At 32.8% G+C, this 5,050-nt stretch overlaps 1 long non-coding RNA gene across 1 annotated transcript; it reads right to left on the minus strand.

Annotated features, from left to right (window-relative positions):
* Positions 1 to 829: 829 nt before the first annotated feature.
* Positions 830 to 1,664, minus strand: LOC131656766 (uncharacterized). Its single transcript, XR_009300283.1, has 3 exons — positions 1,546 to 1,664; positions 1,325 to 1,455; positions 830 to 1,066 (listed from the first exon to the last, which is right to left on the minus strand). It is a non-coding gene; the product is annotated as an uncharacterized LOC131656766 (long non-coding RNA).
* Positions 1,665 to 5,050: the final 3,386 nt, after the last annotated feature.

The raw sequence follows: 5,050 nt of genomic DNA on the forward strand, positions 1-5,050 counted from the left end.
AAATCATTCACTCTGGTGAACTTTTCAATCTCATACTTTGTTGAAGGCATCTTCTCCACGCTCACCGCACCAATTTGTTGTGAATTCAATGCCAAGAACAAAGTATAAAACAAGGAAGAATAAAGGACAAGGAAGAAGAGGAACACAATAATTGGTTATAACTGTTATTCTTTCACTTTCTCTTAGAACAAGATTACAAGTTTACAAGAATAACAAATAACCTCTCTCACCCTAAATTAGGATTTGCAGCTTAGCAATGATGAGAGACTAGTATGCTATTTATAATAAAACCTAACATACTAACTAATGGGCTTTTTCAGCAAGGCCCATTACACAAGCCAACTTAATAAACAAGATAACTTAACAAATTAGGGTTTAAACACTAAAACCTAACTTAACATGCTAACAACTCTAGCATCTTCGACATCTGCATGCTCGACCCTTCTTCGACTACAACATGCACACTTCGACACCAGCATGTGAGCAACCTTCGACGTCATGCTTAACCATGTCGAACTGTCGAACCAAGAAGCTACCCTTCGACCATACTAGAGTTCGATCCAATATCTCACAATAACTAATTAAGGCTAATTTATATATAAAAGAATCATAAAAACTATTTTTGAAAATATCAAAATTATCTAAAATTAAGCATTGATTTAAATGAATAAAAATTACAATTAAAAAACTAATAATAGAATTTTTTTCATTTAAATTAATAATTAATTACTAAAATGAGGATACAATAATAAATCAATTTCATAATTTATTATAGTATTTGTAATTACATCTGAATTACAAATAAATTTTTCAATTATTTCCAGGTCTACTGATTTTTCTCTGTGAACTACTCCGGGGTCTAGTTTCCTCTAGTTGCTGCTCCCCATCGATGTAACGATCCACAACCATACTTGAAATGTTGCTAGAACAAGTAAAGTTCCCAGATGAGTCATGATGGGATCTTGAAGAACTACTAGCAGGTTGCTCACATCTCTGGGAATTTCGGAGAACGGACACTGCAGATTGTGTTAGCTTATCCCTCTTTTCGAAATTTTGAGTCTGGCGACTGATGCATACACAGAAAGTGCGACAAAAACAAATATGTTCTAAACGTAACTAATAAAATACAATGTTATAAACATCACAGTTCAATCAATATGTTCAAAAGTTATATTCTTCTTTGTGCATATTCTTTTTTTGTGGGTTCTTTTACTGTATTCTACAAATGAATATGTCTGAAGTCCGAACACATGAGAGACTGTGTTCCCGATTACTATGCACATACAATTCAGAGATCGGTGCATGATTCGGAAGAATGAGATACCTGTATTTCTGGAAGTATTACATCACCAAATGAAAAGGCAATGGTTCCAAGAGCATTGAAGGCTTTGAAGGACTTCGACGCATAATTACCCTGCAAACTGTAGTTAACTGATGTTCTATCAATCTTCTTACCTAAAAGATGTTACAAATCAAAAACTAAGTATCTTATCAATATGAAATGAATCAGCCAGATGCTAAGACATTGATCGATCACGAGCTTACCATTGTAAATTGTAACACCAATGGTTGTACCGGCAAATCCAATGGTACTAAAAGTGCATAATGCATTAACCCATCTGAGTGAGTGAATATCAAGAATTTGAGAGAGAAATAGTTCAAAGACTTCAAAGAAAATAATAAAATATTGTAGGCTCAATTTTCCATCTGAGTGATAATGCTTGTAAACTGCATATAAAGAAATGGGAAGAAATGAGATTTTGGAGATTAAAAATGATAATAATGAATAGGAAGAAAACATGTAATATATTTGTCTTATTATTCCATGAAATTTGATTTGATGCATAAATAACCTTAAGTTTGCTCCCAGCTGCAATCTGGATAGCTATGTTATTTACCAGAGAAGCAATTTGCTTGAACAAGGCAATAGACCAGTACCCCCAAAATCCTTTAAAAATATTGCCAAAATTTAAAAGAATGTTATAACAATTATGGACAATTTTTACCTATTTGATACTCACTACTATGTAAAAATAAATTCTAACCTGGTTTTGTTGATTTTGATTTTTTAGGGTTTCTAGTTTTTCACAACAATTTTTTTTCACAACAGTTTGTTGCTTCTGATTGTTTCTAAACGTAAGTATAAGTTCAACACACTTTTTTTCTTTACTAACTTGGTTTTGTGATTCTTTTTTTTTTTTAATCAAGATTTCATTAAAGAACCCAAAGTTCTAACAAGGAGATTACAAAAGGCGGGGTAAGAAACAAAAACCCCGAAGAAAATTACAAGCCAAATATACCCTATGAAAAATACAATAAAGTGGCATTTGTAAATTCATAGAAATTATAATTGGTGCGGGTAATTTTCCCGATGAAGGACCACCTCCAAAAAAACTCCTTAATGCTCCAAATAATATTGGAAACACTCCAAGATTCATTTCGGAAGATGATACCATTCCTTACCTTTGAAATAAACCAACAAATTGCCAACCATAATGTCCCTTCCCTACCGGATTTAACCATGTGGACTATGCAAAAATTGTGCCAATCCAAAAAACTCCTCCAAATATCCTCATACTTATAATCTTCAAAACCAACCTACAGAGCCACTTCTTTCCAAATCAACGAAGAAACCTTACAACTAAATAACAAGTGATGCAAAGATTCCTTCTCCAACCCACACAAGCAACATGAATCTAAAGATGAAATAGAAATCCCTCTAATAAGAATAAGGTCCCTTGTGGGCAACCTATCTAACAAACAACGCCACCCGAAAGCCTTGACCTTTTGAGGCACCACAATATTCTGATTTATTAGGGTTTCTAGATTTTCACAACAGATTGTTTCTTTGTTAATGTTTTCATGTTTTCCTTTTTGGTTCTGTAACACGGTGGGAGAACTGACTTTAATTTTCGCAAGCAGTGTTGTGGTGAGCAAGAGTCGCCACCGACTTTTATTTTGTCCAATTATTAGGAAAGGTAAAAAAGAACAGAAAAAAGACCTTTTTTTAAAGAAACGGGCTCGGGGGTAAGTTATGAAAAGGGAAGGTATAAGCACCCTTTTCATCCATGGTTATCCATGGGCTCTTAATTTGCTTAGCTCATATGTTTTGTTTGAAAGTCAAAATGTGTGTGTGTGAGTTAGATTCGAGTATCTTATCTTGAGTTAAGGTTAGCTAGCGATTGATTAATTATCTTTCCATACACAACCTAATTAGCATACACCTAAGCAGTATAATATTTGCAGAAAATTAAAATGCGAGAAACGTAAATCTACACTATTACATGGCTTCGGGGATTAGGGATACATAACCAAAAAATCGGGGGAAAAGGTAAATGCGGGAAAGTAAAGGTCCTAATTACTATTACACCCGAAGAAATTGCAACCTATACACCTTCTAGAATTTAAAAAACAGAAATTAAGCATACATGCGTCATTCATTGAGATTTGAGATGAGAAAAAGAATCGAGTCAGAAAGATCAAGTTTAAGAAGACATTTAGGTTACCAATTAATTAAAGCCTAATTACTTAAGTTAATTTAATCCTAAAGATGTACAAATTTTCAATCTAATCAAGGTTTAATTAAAACCTAATTACTATTTAATTATTGTTATCAAATCCTAAAATTTAATTAAGTGAATCCTAATTACTAGGTTAATAACTTAAATTACTAAAAACTAAATTAATAAAACTACTCCTAATTTTGGCTAATTAAAAGTCCTAAGTCTTTGTGATTTTTTTTATTGGTTATTTTTATGAATTAACAGAAAATTAAAGAAACACACTAACAAATTATCAAAAAAAAAAAAAAACAAAAGGGGTGTAAAACTATATGGGGGCGCTGGGTCCATTAAGCTGAGGCCCCCAAAGAACATAGTCTAACACAGGGGGTGTGGGCGTTCAGCATAGTTGTGTAGCTAAAATTAGGAACTGGGCTCACAAAGGTTAGTAACCCGGCCCACGCAACAAGAAAAGGAAACCGGCCCCCTTTTCTTTCTCACGATCTTCAGTCTTCTTCCTACTTCTCGTGTTTCAAAATTTCTCCCATGTTACTCAGATTTTGGAATCAATATTACCCAAAACAAAATACCTACATAACATAACAATATATCATCAACAATTCAAGAAGTAAAATAAATAAATTGTTGGCTTTAAAAAATAAATACCATCAGCCGATCATCATTTGGTTAAAAACTAATTAAAATAAAAGAGGGCCTCATATTGAAATCAACGGCCAAAAACTAAAAGATAGTGAAAACTTAAAAAAAAAAAAAAAGATTAGAAAGAAAAAATGTTAGAAAAAAGGTTTAAAAATTATTGACAAAAGTGTCCGTGGAAATTGTTGATGAGAAAATAAGAGAATTGTTAGTAGAAGTGTGATTGTTTGTTAGTAGAAGTGTGATTGTTTAGAAAATTGTTGGTTATTGTTGATGAAAAAGAGAGAGTGTGGAGTGCTCTATTTATAGAGTGAAATTAGGTCAAAACAATCCTAAAAAGGAAAAGATCCGATCTAGAGGCCCGTGGACCTTCCTTGATGACCTAGATTAAGAACCTAGACGTGCTTGTGTCTAGGTGCGCCCTGGTGCAAAAAAAGATAAAAAAATAGTTTAAAAAACATGGAATAAAAAGCTTTACTTCCTTTTGTTTGCAAGCCTTACTTCCTTACCAATTGTGCTATGTTATTTGTTTGAAATAAAAAGCTAATTGGAAGTATATGAGCATCGGCCAGCATTTTGCTATTTATTAAAATATTAAATATAAATAATTTAAGAGTAAACCATTATATTTTAAAATAAACTTTAAATCGAATACTTATAAAATTCAGGATATCACTGTAAATGAACCCGAGATTTTTATAAAACCCAATTTTTAAAATAGTTTTGAGTTTTTGAAAAGTGTGGGCAAATTTTGGGGTATGACAGCTGTCCCTGTTCAATCTTCTTAAACCTGAAGATGTAGATTGGCCTGTGTGCCTGTCGGAATCTGAAGGTGGAAGATGATTGAACACTAGAATACCCATAAATTTGTGCTTGCTGGTGCAGGAAATAAT

This window comes from Vicia villosa, linkage group LG3 (assembly GCF_029867415.1).
Source record: "Vicia villosa cultivar HV-30 ecotype Madison, WI linkage group LG3, Vvil1.0, whole genome shotgun sequence".
Classification (NCBI taxonomy): Eukaryota; Viridiplantae; Streptophyta; class Magnoliopsida; order Fabales; family Fabaceae; genus Vicia; species Vicia villosa.